Source organism: Phragmites australis, chromosome 10 (assembly GCF_958298935.1).
Source record: "Phragmites australis chromosome 10, lpPhrAust1.1, whole genome shotgun sequence".
Taxonomy (NCBI): Eukaryota; Viridiplantae; Streptophyta; class Magnoliopsida; order Poales; family Poaceae; genus Phragmites; species Phragmites australis.
The window spans coordinates 7,661,161-7,676,488 of record NC_084930.1 but is presented as its reverse complement, the minus strand read 5'-3'; the positions used below and the strand labels follow the sequence as shown (position 1 = coordinate 7,676,488).

The 15,328-nt window shown below is 42.5% G+C and overlaps 1 pseudogene; it reads left to right on the top strand.

The window, feature by feature from the left end:
• Positions 1-3,329: 3,329 nt before the first annotated feature.
• On the top strand, positions 3,330-5,333 carry LOC133931218 (D-3-phosphoglycerate dehydrogenase 1, chloroplastic-like; annotated as a pseudogene).
• Positions 5,334-15,328: the final 9,995 nt, after the last annotated feature.

Here is a 15,328-nt window from a genome sequence, read left to right as displayed (position 1 = left end):
TAGATTATTTTATCTATTTATATCTTACTTGATATTTATTTATCAGTTAATTTTTATTTTTATTATTATTTTTAATATGAATTTTAACGTAAATGAAGCGTTTAATAGCGTGCAAATTTATCGCTTTCCCGCCATCCCCACCGGATTCCACTTCACGGCACTCTCCAATCACAACCACCTACACGAAACCCAAGGCCCTGGCGACGCCGCTCCGCCACCTGCTCCCGGCGGCAGTCGCGCCGGCCAGGCCCCCTGACCCCGCTGGGGCTTCCCTGACGACGCACGGCGCCCTCCAGCTCCGCCGGGGCCACCTCCGCGCGAACCTCCCCGCGGCGCTGTCCCCGTCCCATGGGGCCAGGGGCGCGGCAAGGGCGGGCGGGAGGCCGACGGTGCCGGTCACGGAGAAGCTGGGCCCCGCGGGGTTGGAACTTCCGCGCGTTTGCGAACATGGACTGCGCGTACGACTAGGGATGTCAACGGGGCCTCGTTCCCCGTTCCCCGACGGGGAATTCCCCTATTAGGGGACGGGGATGGGATCATTTTTTCCCCCACGGGGAGTTTAATGGGGAAAAAATCCCCCCCGTCGGGTATGGCGGGGCGGGGATGATTCCCCATCCCCCGTCCCCGTTTCCCCGCGGGGCCCCGAATATTAAGTTTTATTTTTATTGAGCTGAATTTATTTAACTTCAATCGGCCCAGCCCAAAAATTTCTACCTAACTACAATCGGCCTAGCCCAAAATTCTTTCTCGATAGCGGGGACGGGGACCCCGTCGGGTACCCATTCCCCGCGCGGGGGCGGGGATGGGGGAATTTTTTTCCCCGCGAGCGGGGACGGGGACGGGGAAATTTCCCCCGGTCGGGGACGGGGAAGGTTACCCATTCCCCGCAGGAATATTCCCCGTTGACATGCCTACGTACGACCTCACCACGGAGGAGCTCGCCCCAAGGTGTCGCTCGTGGACGCGCTGGTGGTGCGCAGGGCGACGCGCGTCACGCGGGAGGTGTTCGAGGCCGCGCCAACACGGTCGCCGCTGCCGGGTACGCCGTCGCGCTTCTCGCCGCCATGGCACGCAATGTCCGGCAGGCGACGCCTCGCTCAAGGCCGGTACGCCCTCGGTTCTCCACACAAATGTGTACACGATAACACGACCATGTTGTTCCTACCACTGATTGTGCGAATGGATAAGGTGGGTGCGTAAATAATGTGCACCTGTTGAAGGGGCTGTGAAATGCGATCGCAATTTTCTTCTAGTATTTTCTGATCTGTTCGCATTTGTTCACTAAACAAACGCAGTACATGTTATGCCTACCAATACACTAAGGTGTCACTCCTTCCACAGATTATGCGAATCGACAAGTGGGTGAGTAAACAATGTGCACCTGTTGAAGGGGCTGTGAAATACGGTTGCAATTTTGTACTAGTATTTTGTAATCGATGCAAATTGCTCGCTAATCAAATGTAGTACATAACTACATAAGCCAATGACATGTTTGTTGTTAGGAGACCCAGGATGGCAGCTTGCCTGCTTCGTGTTTCTATAGTTGTGTACCTTCGATGGTTAGGCTGTAAATGATGCTGGTGATGAGTCCATAATTTCTTCAATCAATATCGTTAATAATCTTTAAATCATACAAGATTCAATTATAAAAGCACGTCTACGATAATTAGACCATCAGGTGAACTCGTTTCTCACTGTTCATGTTTTCTTAGATGTATTACTACTAAATTCTTGTGATATTTTATTGTTTAGGAACGTGAGAGAAGCACTACAATCTTACTCGGATGTCACCTCTTAAAGGCCAGGTCTACTCAGACTCAAGGCTGAGCTCTAGTCGAAGTCGTGGACGTGGTCGAAGTCGTGGTTGTGGTCGAGTCTCAAGACAGCACGTTAGTAAAATGGGCAGAACTCTCTCATACGAAGTCTATTTTAGACATTTTTGGACTTGCTGGAAAGTTTATGTCAAACTCTTTCCAAAGGATCTATGCTTGACTAAATATTCTTTATAGTTTAATCAGAGTCAAAAGAATAAGGTGTTGTGTCACCGTTCTAGACTCTGTCGGGTTTTATAATCGTGTCGAGGTCGGAGTCCAGGTTGTGCACGCTTCTTTCTACGGCTGCACAACCCTAGGTTGATCCCCTCATGCCCCCCCTATAAATATACGGTAGCCGTCATAGTTTAGGTTCGAGTTTAGCTTAGATTATTCTGTTTTAGACAGTTTTATCGTTTATCGGTTTGTTGAACCCTAAACTCGAGCACTTCATTGGTAATTAGCAATATTCAGATTACACCTACTTGTTCTTGCTTGTGTTCTCAATTCGCTTATAAAAAAAACCTTTTTGGCGAGATCAACTATGTTTTGGCACGGTTGATAACCACGGAGTAGCGGTGTAGTGCTTGCGAGGGTTCTCGATCTCTTCTGATCGGAGCCTTTGAATCATCAACGTCAAAACTTCACCAATTGATTTATCATATTACCTTCAAAAGATCGGACAAACACGTATCAGCTGGTGTGATGTGCAGAAAACTTGTGCATGTAGTGTCTAAACTGGTGGCACCGATGGCGTGATGAAGTGGAAGAATGTTTTGGCTGCAATATCATCATACATGGAATGTGTTTACCTCAGGAACAATATCATCGCACGGGAGTTCCGATTTATTTCGGATTTCTCCAGCTTCTCCGGCGTGGTGCTACAGAAAGGATTATGACGTGCTCGTCGTCTACGGGATTCTTGATGAGTCCTGGTGATCTTTGGATGGACGCTTTCTTCAAGCTGTGTGTAGTTGTAGGGCTAGCATGTGCGTGCGTTAGGTGTGCGTGGAGTGGGTGCGTGTGTGAGGGGTGAGTGCGCGCGCGTTCATGTTCAGATACTACAGCTGTATTCAGTGGTGAAGAGTCAAAAAAAAAAATGGCGCATACTGATTAAAGGTGTACTAGGTCAAGTGTTGGTTTTGTGATGTCGTCATATACAAAATGGAAAAACTTTGCATGTAATGTTGCCATTAGGAAGTAGTAGAAGCTTTAAGTGTTCCGAAGCACATTTGGGTTTATGACAATTTGTCCAAAGCTCATTTCATACACGACTGGGTTCTGCTAGCTTTCTATTCTGATGAGGCCAATTCCTACTTCCGATAAAGAAACCCGTTCTCCTGCAGGCTACAGTTCTACTAGTTGGTAATCAACGAAGTTTTTATCAAGTAGTTAGCTGCTTCTAACTTTACTGACGCGGGTTCCTGTCCAGCACTCTTGAGGCACTGAATAATAACAACATTATTATTTCCAATTCTTTGTTTATTGTTGATATATTTCAGGCATATCATGTTCCGATCAAGTAGCAGAGTTGATACATTATTGTTATGTGTGTAATACATTTGTACTGAGTGGTGCGCTTTGCATAATTCAGGGAAATGGCAACGCAACAATTTTGTTGGTGTTTCCTTGGTGGGGAAGACACTAGCTGTTATGGGCTTTGGAAAAGTTGGCTCAGAAGTGGCTCGACGTGCGAAAGGACTTGGGATGGATATCATTGCTCATGACCCATATGCTCCTGTTGACAGAGCTCGGGCAATTGGTGTTGATCTTGTATCATTTGATGAGGCCATCTCTACAGCAGACTTCATCTCATTGCATACGCCTCTTACTCCATCAACAACGAAGCTTTTCAATGATGGAACTTTTGCAAAAATGAAAAAGGGTGTTAGAATTGTCAGTGTTGCAAGGGGTGGAGTAGTCGATGAAAAACCATTGCTGAGAGCACTTGACAACGGAACAGTTGCACAGGTAATTCCTTTCATCATGGCCATCCATCTAAATTTGACAATGCATACCTATTACACAATTGTCATAGGCATCTGGCATCATTATTTACTGTGCAATGTTTTGTCTGAGAAAGAGAGATCTTTTAGCCTTTTTCCTGATTACTCTGTGGTGTAGTCAGGCTGCACTTGATGTATTTGTTGAGGAGCCACCCCCGAGAGACAGCAAGTTAGTGCACCATGAGAATGTAACTGTCACACCGCACCTTGGAGCTAGCACAACAGAAGCGCAGGTCAGCTGTTTTTTCTTTTTAATTTCCTAACAAACTTATTTGTATTACCTCATATCATATTTATCCTCTGAACTTTATGTGCTGTACCTTTACAGGAAGGTGTATCCCTTGAAATTGTAGAGGCCGTTATTGGTGCACTGAGAGGAGATCTGCCTGCTGCTGCTGTAAATGCTCATGCTGAGGTACTTTCTCAACCAAGGAATAAATTCTTTGTATAGTAGTATCTTTTTAGTTTAATTGTGCAATCTGCTTGCATTTAAACAGTCCATCTCTTCCCACAGGTTTTCTCAGAGTTATCTCCATATGTTGTCCTTGCTGAGAAGCTAGGCCGACTTGTTGTGCAACTTGTAGCTGGTGGGAGTGGGGTTAAGGGAGTCAAGGTTGTCTATTCATCAGCTAGAGACCCTGATGGCTTGGACACCAGAATTCTTCGTGCCATGGTCACCAAAGGCATCTGAACCTTTTCAAGAGCAGTTAACATCGTCAATGCTGATTATGTCGCCAAGCAAAGAGGCCTACGCATCGTTGAGGAGAGAGTTTTGCTTGATGGTTCACCAGAAATACCTCTAGACTCTATCCAGGTCCACCTTGCCAATGTAGAGTCCAAGTTTGCTGGTACCTTATCTGATGCTGGTGGCATCAGAGTGGAGGGCAATGTTAAAGATGGCGTGCCAAATCACACTTGTCGGGTCTTTCAATGTTGATGTTAGTCTTGAGGGGAACCTAATACTATTCCGCCAAGTTGACCAGCCGGGCATCATTGGGAAAGTGGGGTCAATTTTGGGAAAGATGAATGTAAATGTGAGTTTTATGAGCGTTGGAAGGACTGCTCCAGGAAAGCAGGCGATAATGGCCATTGGAGTCGATGAGGAGCCCGAGAAGGAAGCTCTCAAGTTGATCGGTGACATACCGTCTGTTGCGGAGTTTGTCTTTCTTAAGCTTTAGAGCTAGTAGGTAGATACCCATAATAACATCTCTGTTATATTAGCATGAGAGTGATTTTTTCCAAGCTCTTGGTATCTAGTTTGGGGTAGAATGTCATCCTTTTGTGTCCTTCAGGACACGCCATTTGTAGATATACATCAAGAGGTACATGCAAAATGCAATTTTTCCTCTTGGGCCTGCTGTCCTGCTAATGTGTTGAACTCTATTGTTATTGCGGTGGGTTATCTCACCTGTGTGGTTCGTCTGAAATACTTTGGTGATGCTTGTTAGAATCTCTCTCTAGCTTCAGGTTTTTTCTGGATACTGAACTGGAGATCTCTGTTCTGAAACCTCTTGGCTGCCCTCACAAACTGGTGCGTAGAAGTCCATTTCTCTGAACTACTTCGCAGTACTATTTTATAGTCCGTTTCGTTTCTATTCTTCCTAAAACGCAAAACCGTTATAGAACATTTGACTATGCATCCAGATCAAACTTTACAATATTTGTATATGAACTTTGTAGGAGGGGAAAGTAACTTTTTATAGTCATTTTAATTGCTGCAATTTTTTCTTGATTGAATTATATCTAGTCTTTTGCATGATATCCAACATTAGCATTTAAAACACGTGCAATTTCACTGAACTTAAACACCTTTTCCCCTTTCGGCCTTTCTTTTATGGCATGGATGAACTGGTGCATTTTGATTCCATCATGTAAGGCTTATTTGTTTTTTATTCTGATTATTAATTCTAGCCCTAAAAGAAAAGCAAAAACAAATAATTACATTTAAAAAACTGATTCTCACAATCCACAAACCAAGTTATACTATGAAATCTTATAATCTACATTCAGGTGGGAATGAGTTTCTCCATAAAATCTAGATTATGACAATCCAAAGAAAAAACAAAAATAAATGGTCACAATATAGAAACGGATTCACATAATCTACGAGTCAAATTGTGCTACAAAATCCCACAATATGATGAGAAAGAATTTCTACGGATTCTACAGACCGGACTGATTCTCGTAATCTAAAGCTAAAACAAAGTTTGTTAGGTGGTGAGCCTAATAAACCCCTTGTCCCATCTGACAAGAACGCATGCATGTTCATACATCTAAACAGCTCTGCCGACCCATTCCATACCTTCAACTTCTTTTACGAAAGCCATCGGCAATTCACCGTATGTTTGGTCTTTTCCGATTCATCAGCGGATCAGCTGGCCCATCATCCCATGCGGCCACGCCTCTCCTTTTTGCTGCTGCTGGCCACTCTGATCAGGGCTTCACCGGACTGGGGCATCATGGGACGCCAATCCATCATCCATTCGCCAGCTTTTGCACCCTTGCCGCTCCTCCCTTTGGGGAAAGGAACGCGCGGTGCACTGATGATCAGAGCAATGTGAGTGCGCGGCACACTAGATAAAGGCTGCTCCGATGGCGACGCGAGGTCGTGCTCGAGGGAAGGCTAAATGGAGGAGAAATCTTGGCGATCCTCAGGGGCACAGAAGTGCACGCAACTTGCTCTCTGCTAATGCTGAACGTTACGTGCACCGGTGGCCGGCGTACTATGCAACTGTAGTGGTACACTGGTACTACCATTTATCCTTCCCGTGATTTGTCTGAAGTCTGAACCATCGAAACTGCTGTGCACTCTGAAGTCTGAAATGGGCATGGTGTGCGGTTTTTCTGACAGAAAATGGTCGTTGCTGTTGCAGGTCAAGCCAGTTCAGAAATCAGACAAGGCGCACGCGATGGTGCATGGCGTGAGTAGCTGACATGATCTGGAGGCTGGAGCCAAAATGTAGATCACGCACACCACTCGCGTTCACTGTTCATGCCACACGACTGACGGCGACGTCCAGCCTTACGAGGGGTTCTTGGCTGGGGCGGCCCGGGAGATGGTTCGCTGAGCATTACGGTTCTAGATTCGTCGAGGCTTTCTTTTTAATCGGAATTCACGACGAGATGAACCTGGATTTGGCAGCAATTTCAAGGGTGTTTGGACCTGGTGATTGCTCGAGGAAGTTTAATGATTCACTTCAAGTTCAAGATTGATACTAGAAGAAGACTGCTTGCGCATAAAACTGCAGCAAATTATCTGATCTGAACAGCACAAGGCAACTCCCGGCCCCTGTTTCAACAATGGAATTGTTGCTTAGCATTTGTCCGATTAAGGGTTTCTTTAAAACGCATGACTGAAAAAATATATGAATAGGAAAAACATAAGAATAAAATAGAAATGTATGTGCAAAATAGAAGATTGGAAAACAGAGAAATTCTGTAAGAACCGGTATTGGGATGAGTCATAGGAAAAACACATAAAGCTATGCCTCGATCCTACACAAGCGAGAAAAAAAAGTCAGAGTGGATGTTCTCATTCCTGTACTCGGTATGGAAGGGAACTTTCCTCTATTTTTCCTTGCGTGGTTCCTACGAACCGAAGGACTCTACAGGACCAATTCCTATGGATTGTAGAATTCTATGTTTTTTGAAAATCCTCATTCCAAAGGACTCCTAAGAGTTTGTTTGAAAGATCTCCGGTTTCAAGAATTTTTTAGCAAGATATTTGTAGCCTTAAAAATTTATAAAGTTAGAGCTAAGTGTATACTATAGTGTTTATGCGAGTCATATTATTTATATTCTAGATAAAAATATATATTTAAATTATTTTATATTTAACTGTAAACATCAGATCAACGATAAATCTAGAGTCAAAGATCTGCCAAATAAACCTAAAATGTGTTTGAGAAGCTTGGTGGACCGACGTGTCCACTTGTAAACATCAATGACGGCTAGCCGATTGCCCAAGTCGCAAGCAAAATCGTCTGGAAAGTTCCGAGATCGTGAACTGTCGAAAATTATGAGATTTCGCATTATGGCGAAACCCAAAGATCCTAAGTTCCAAATGCTGCAATCACGTGAGGAAAGTTAAGCAGCACGGGAAGGTGGGGCCGCTCGAGATGTTGGCGGCAAAACCAATAGTCGGCCCGACCCCGCTTCCCAGATCCGGTGCGCACAGGAGAAAAGTATACAACATTGAGGCACCCGTAATAAAATGCTTAGTGCTAGGCAAACATCTTATGACGGATGTACCATTAAACTTTTTTGGAGCGATTTAAGTATGAACATGTCATTGGACTAAAAAATGGCATATGATTCTTTTTAGAACGAAATGGTACATAAAACGATTCTACAAATCAGTAAGAAGTTTTTTATTGGACAATCAAAATGATGAAATAAATTGCCCTTAAGCTGTACAAATTCTATGAGATCATTACAAAATTCACCAGCATAAAGTAATTTCCTAGCATATAAAATCATCTACCAACTTACCTGACAAAACGATAATACATAATGTAATCTAGTATAGCGTCATAAAAAAATAGTTAGACAATACTACATTGACTAAAAAAATACAGCTTAATGATCCTGTTTTAGTGAGTACGAACTAAAATTTGCTCCAACATCTTTTCAAGAGTTAACTCCACTCGGTTGCAGAAATGCAGCTGAAACGATGTGCATATGTATCAATATCCTATTAAATCTCAACCAACAAACAAAAACATATACTTCTCAGTACATACCTAGGAATATAAATAGTGTATTTAATGGATAGTTCTGACCTTTTGGATTATTACTTAGTTTATTTTTTATCTTAATTAAGTATAATTGAATTTTTAGTTCATTTTTTATTTTGAAATGACCTAATAATTAAAAAATATAAAATTTGTATCACTAACCATACACTTCGTCTTTAGTTGACTCCTTGATTTGGCAACAAGATCACATGGGCGACGTCCGCACCGGATCCCAGCTTTACGAGATGACGGCATCCGGTTCGTCACTTGGCGCCGCGCTTAATGACGCTTCTGCCCCTGGGTTGTTTCGCCAGTCGACGCGTCCACGTCAGGCGTGTGGGTCAAGATTCTCGAGCCGGACTGTGACTCAACACTGCCGAGTCGGCCGTTCTTGCTGCCAAATTACCATAGTGCTCATCCTATCCTCTCAACAGCGGTTCCAAGATTCCAATTTCCAAACCTAAAAGGAAAGCTTTGTCCATTTCCAAGGAAATATTATTTTTCTGCTAGGAACTTGTTTGCGGCACCACTGACTTTTAAGCGGAGGCTTTCTTCCATCAAGCTTGACTTAGGAGACGAGATGCATTTAGCTTGGAATTTTAAATGAAAAAAGATCGTGGAATTTTAGGAGTGTGAGATCATACGATGAAAAAGTGATTTGAATAAGAAAATTGGGAGAGCAAAGTGAGTATTGGTTTGATGCACTAGTAGAAGTTGGGTATGTTTATATTAACGTGTTGGTTTTGTTTGGAGTTTGCGTGATGTTGTGTGAACCGATCTTGAGTCAAATCGGAAAGGATTTGTGCTAGTACTAGTTTGTTATTTGATTCATATGCAAGTGCTACTCAAAGACGAACGTGGTCGATGACAAATTGACGAACTAAGTTCATGAAGAAACTAAGGTTCGATAACTAGGTTCAGGAGGAACTGATGTCATAGTGATCAAGGATATCATATGGAACGTTCGAGCTAAAGAACAGTGTACGTGAAGATAAGGTTGCAGGTGTGCGACTAGGTACGTTGCGGAAGAGCAGACGAGTGTGAGGTCGTGGGCAACCAGATGATGTGTTTAAATGATGAAGTTGTTTGAGTACATGACTAGGTCGGGCTGCGATCTGATAGGTTGGAAAGTCCAGTTCCATAAAAAATCGAGTGAGAGTCGAAGTCGGACTCGAGCACAATTAGAATCGGTTATAGATGGGCTTCTTTTGGTATGATTTGTATCTTTATAGAATACAATTAGATTGTTTTCAAACTAAGGACGGTTTGAAGGGCTATATATTGAGAGGCTCTCGGTTAGGGTAAGGAGAATCAAGAACAATAACTACTCAGAGAACTTAGACTTTTCTAACTGATCTTAATCAGTAGTTAGAAATTTGATTTTATATAGGTATTTGTCGGTGTATCTGGAACCGGGGGTCCCTGAGTCCCGAGGCCAGGCCAGCCGTCCGCCACGTGTCACCATCCCGCGAGGTCCCTCTTGCGGGGTGAGGAAAGTCCAAGTTCCGGGAGAAGGTGCTCGGGGCCACAGTCCCTGGTCCCCGAGCACCCCAGTTCCCCGATGATCCGCAGAGTCTAAGTACAGGGAAGAAAGTGCTCGGGGAGGTGCCCGGTCACCCCCGAGCACCCTAGTCCCCCGACGATCAGAAGAGCTAAGTTCCGGGAGAGAGTGCTCGGGGGCTGCGTGCGGCAACCCCCGAGCGCCCGGTTCCCCGAGGGTCAGTGTGAAAGTGCTCGGGAGAGAGTGATCGGGGTTGCTCGTGGCAGCCCCCGAGCACTCGGTTCCCCGAAGGTTCGTGCGAGAGTGCTCGGGGAGGTAAGCAGTGCCCCCGAGCACCCGGTACCCCGAGGGCAAGGGTAGACATTCTCGGGAGAGAGTGCTCGGGGAGGTGAACAGTACCCCCGAGCACTCGGTGCCCCGACGACCCAGAAGGGCCCCCGAGGGGCCCGCCGATGAGGTGTCAACCAGTCAGAGGTCTGAGGCTGCATTTAATGAGCATGCGCGGCCTGACATCCCCAACTGCTCCCGCCGCAGTGTCAGTCCCTGCCATGCTTTGGCAGAGAGGTGTGGGGCTATTAATTGCACGGGTCCCGTCCCGTATCATCCGGTGTGTCTCGGGATAACATCACTAGGATCAAGGCGTTCCGTCCGCCACCCTGCCGTGGCAGAGGAACAAGACAGGGCGGGCACGCCAGGTTGCTCTGTGGCTGCCCGGTGGGCCCCCTCTACGGCGTCCGTTGCCAGGGCGTTTATGATGATAGGTGACCGGGCGTGTGCCGCGTTTTCTACCCCTCGGTCACTTCACCTAGAAGAAATGATGACGCCTTTCCCAGTCATGGCGTCTTGAAACTTGTGCCCCCTCCTTCCCGTTCGGGGCATGCCTTAGCCGGTGAGTGCATAAAAGAGTTGGCACACCCAAGAAGGAAAGGGGCCCCCCGGATCAACGAAGAAGAGACTGTAAGCATCGAGCCCAGAAGCACGAAGAGCTGAATCATAGTCCCTGCCCAAGAACAAGGAGCCTCAAGCTCTTAGTTAGACACAATATTCTTGTAACCAGCTACATCCTTGAGGGATCTCCCTCAGGACAGTTATTGCATCCATACAGGAGTATGGTATTACGCCCCCGTGCGACGCGAACCTGTCTAAACTCCGGTGCATTTACTTCCCTTTGCACTAGGTCGATCATCCCCCACCACCGGCCGTTGCATTTACTTCCACTTCCATTTATTTCTCCGACGAACTTATTTAGGATCATCCCCCCAGCCGAATCTCTAAAAAGGGGTCTCTCGGGATCCTTGCGACAGGAGTTAATCCTCCGACAGTATTCCACAAAACCTTGTGTTTTCGATGGAGTTAATTTTCAGTTTTGGAAAGTGAAGATGGATGCCTACATTCAAGCATATGGCTTTGCAATTTAGAAAAAGGTTTACAAGCCATACGTGGTTCCAGAGAACAATGAGGTGATAGCGTAGAACATGCCGGTCATCGAGACGAACAACAAGACAAAGAACCTGATCATCCAAGGATTAGGAAGGAGCGACTTTGACCGAGTTGTACATCTCAAATCAGCGCATGAGGTATGGAAAATACTTTGTAATTACCATGAGGGCTCAACTACTATAAAAGAGGCACACCGGGATTTATTTAAGAAAGATTACATGTGTTTTGATATGAAGTCTGGCGAGTCACTAGATAATTTTTTTCTCGATTTAATAAAGTTATTAGCAATTTGCGTGCTATTAATATTACATATACTGATACTGAGAATACACATCGATTACTATGAGCTTTAAATATGTCAGTCTGGGAAATGAAAGTTACATCTATTAGAGAATCTACTATTATGAGTACACTTACATTAGATGTTCTTTATTCTAAATTAAAAAGTCATGAATTAGATGTCTTTGCTAGGAAGAATGTTAATAAATCAACTGCTTTGGTCTCTCAACTCAGCATGTCTCATATTGAATCTTCCTTATCAAGATTTTCATTATCTTCTATGTCTTCACTAACTGATGATCTACTTGAGTTTATTCCTGAAGAAGATTTAGCACTACTTTTTACTCGTTTCTTTGAAGTATTGCAGAATGTGCGTATGAGAAAAAGAGGAAGTGGAGGTCCTCAAAGATGCTATAAATGTGGTAATCTCAACCATATTCGTTCTAATTGTCCTAAGCTTGCAGAGAAGATATCAAAAGGGGAGAAGGAGAAAAAGAATTACTTGATCAACGACAAGAAGAAGAAGAGCTTTCTCAATTGTAAGGTTGTGCATCGAGTTCTTTCGGTGCTGGAACAAGTCAACTTGAGTGACGTTGATTCGAAGAGCAACGAGGATGACACAACATATAAGAGCAAGACATTGCATGATTTGATTGGGTTGTGTCTCATGGAAAGCAACAAAGAAAGCTCAACCGAGGATGAACTTGATAGCGGCGGTAATGAGGTATTACTTACTTATGATGATCTATTTATTGTTGTTGTTCGTCTTGGTACACTTTTAGAGAAACGTAATAAGAAAATTAAGAAATATAATATTTAATTGAATCATTGAATTCTAAAATTACAAAACTTAAGATTTTAATTTCTAATAATGATGCTTACAAGTCATGTGACTTAATTTATTCTAAGCTCACTTCTCTTAGAGATGTTCATACTTCTACTCTTGAGAAACTCAGAGAAGAAATTGAGAAGAATGAAAAACTTGTTATGTTAAATTGCAGATAAGTTAAAAACACTAGTTGTTCAACGTCTTATTTACTTGATTCAACTTCCTGTTCTAATTGCTCAATTCTATAATTGAAGTTGCATGATGCTAATGCTAGAGTTTCTCAAATAGCTAATGACATGATTACTCATGAGGTTCTTTCATGCTCGAATTGTCGTAAACAAAAGAAACACATTAATGTTGCTTGTGATAAGTGTCCAACTCTTTCTAAACAAGTTGATTACTTGAAAGGAAATTTAGAACATTTTTCTAAGGGAAAGAAAAATTTGAACCTGATTTTAGATTAATCTAAGTCAACCACATATAAACAAGGTTTAGGTTTTGGTCCCTATGCTCGTTCTAAGACAAATACACCTACTGTTGTCAGGGCTCTTGGTTGTGACAAATTTGAAACACTGCTGAATCTGAACCTAAGAAGATTGTTTTTAAGTCTACTGAATTTTATCTTCTACAATGAATGCAAATGTAGCTTCTTCCTTTAAATACACACATCGGATTAAGTACACTTGCACTCATTGTGGTAGAGATAGATATTTAGTAGAGTTTTTCTTTAGACTAGCTACACAACAAAGAAAAGAAAAGTTTAAGACTAGGTCTAATTTTTGAAAGGCACATGTTATCCCTTGTGAGGTTGTTATACCTCATTTTATATCTCGGGTGAAACAATCATCACCTTTTACTACTCGTGTAACTCATCATAAGCTTACTCGGGCTTCGCGAGTTGATACTACTCGGGCTTCTAGTTCTCCTCGAGTTGAACCTACTCGAGCTTCTCAAGTTGAGTCTACTCGGTTTATTCATATATTGGCTACTCGCATTTCTAGTTGGGTGACACAGTACTGGATTCCTAAATGTTTTTATTACTAACCCCAGTAGTGAGGCATCGACATCTTTTGTTTCTTTGTAGGTTTCTCGAGCAAGGAAGGAGAACATATGGTTAGTCGATTCCGGATACTCACGCCATATGTCCGGTGACAAGAATTGGTTCTCCTCCCTTGTACATGCATCTTGTGCTGAGAGTGTTACATTTGGAGATGTTTCTTCTACTTCTGTTGTGGCAACATGTACAATGTAGGTAAATAACAAGTTTATATTCAAGGATGTTGCTCTAGTAAAAAATTTAAAATTTAACTTGTCTTCTGTCTCACAAATGATTGATGAAGACCTTGAGATTTTTTTAAAGAAAAATGAATGCAAAGTATTGGATGCTTCAGGTGATCTTGTTTTTAAAATTTCGTGTTTTGGAAGAGTTTTTAAAGCTAATGATGCATCACCTTATTTTAAGCCTAGATGTCTTGTTGATAATGTGTCTAAAGATTTATTTTTTTGATATCGTAGATTTGGTCATGTTGATCTAGATAATCTAACCCGAGTTAGTGGTTCAGATCTTATTCGTGATTTGCCTAAGCTTAATAGTGATAGCGAATTAGTATGCTCTTTGTGTAGACATGGTAAAATACATTAAAGTTCACATCCACCTGTTATCATAGTTATAACAAATGCACCCGATCAACTTTTTCATATTGATACTGTTGGTCCTTCTAGAGTATAATCTTTTAGAGGTAAATAGTATATACTTGTTTTTGTTGACGATTTCTCTAGATACTCTTGGATTTTCTTTATGGCATCTAAGGATGAAGGTTTTGATCATTTTAGGAATCTATTTCTTAGATTGTCTGTTGATCTACCAGGTTCACTTAGAGCTATTAGAAGTGATAATATAACCGAATTTAAAAATTCTTCTTTTGATCACTTTTGTGTTGAGAAAATGTATTGAACATTAATTTTTATCACCTAGAGTACCTCAACAAAATGGTATAGTTGAAAGGGAGAACAGATTTCTGGTTGAGATGACTAGAATCATGTTAGATCAATTTTCTATTCTAGAAAATTTTGGACTGAAACTATATCTACTACTTGTTATGTTTTAAATTGTGTTTTCTTGAGATATAAATTGGGTAAAACTTCATATGAGATGCAGTTCGGTTATAGGCCTAGTGTATCTCATTTTAGAGTTTTTGGTTGTAAGTGTTTTATGCTGAAATCTGGAAAATTAAATAAGTTTGAGTCTAGATCAACTGATGAAGTTTTTCTTAGATATATTGCTCATACTTGTGACTATCGTGTGCTTGTTTTAGAGACTGACAATATTATTGAAACCTGTGAGGTTACTTTCGATGAGGCTAGTTCTGGAAGTAGATCAAGTAATGCATGTACAGTTACACATGCTCAGAGGGAGTCTAAGAGCATATTTGTGAATGATGATGAGGAAGAGGAGGATGAAATTTTAATTTCTTGGATACAATCAGTTGAAGATCATTTGGTACCTTCAACTACTTCGGCTACAGTTGGATATCCCAAAGCTACTAAATTATCTGTGCATGTTGAAGGAGAAGAAGAGATTGTTTATGGAGTCAATGCTCTTTTGCATATTCAGCGGAGTCATTCACCTAATTAGATGATTGGATATTTGCATAAACGAGTTATACGGTCTAGGTTTATTGATTCTAATTCTGATGCTCATTCAGCTTTTGTTGCTTCTTTTGAAG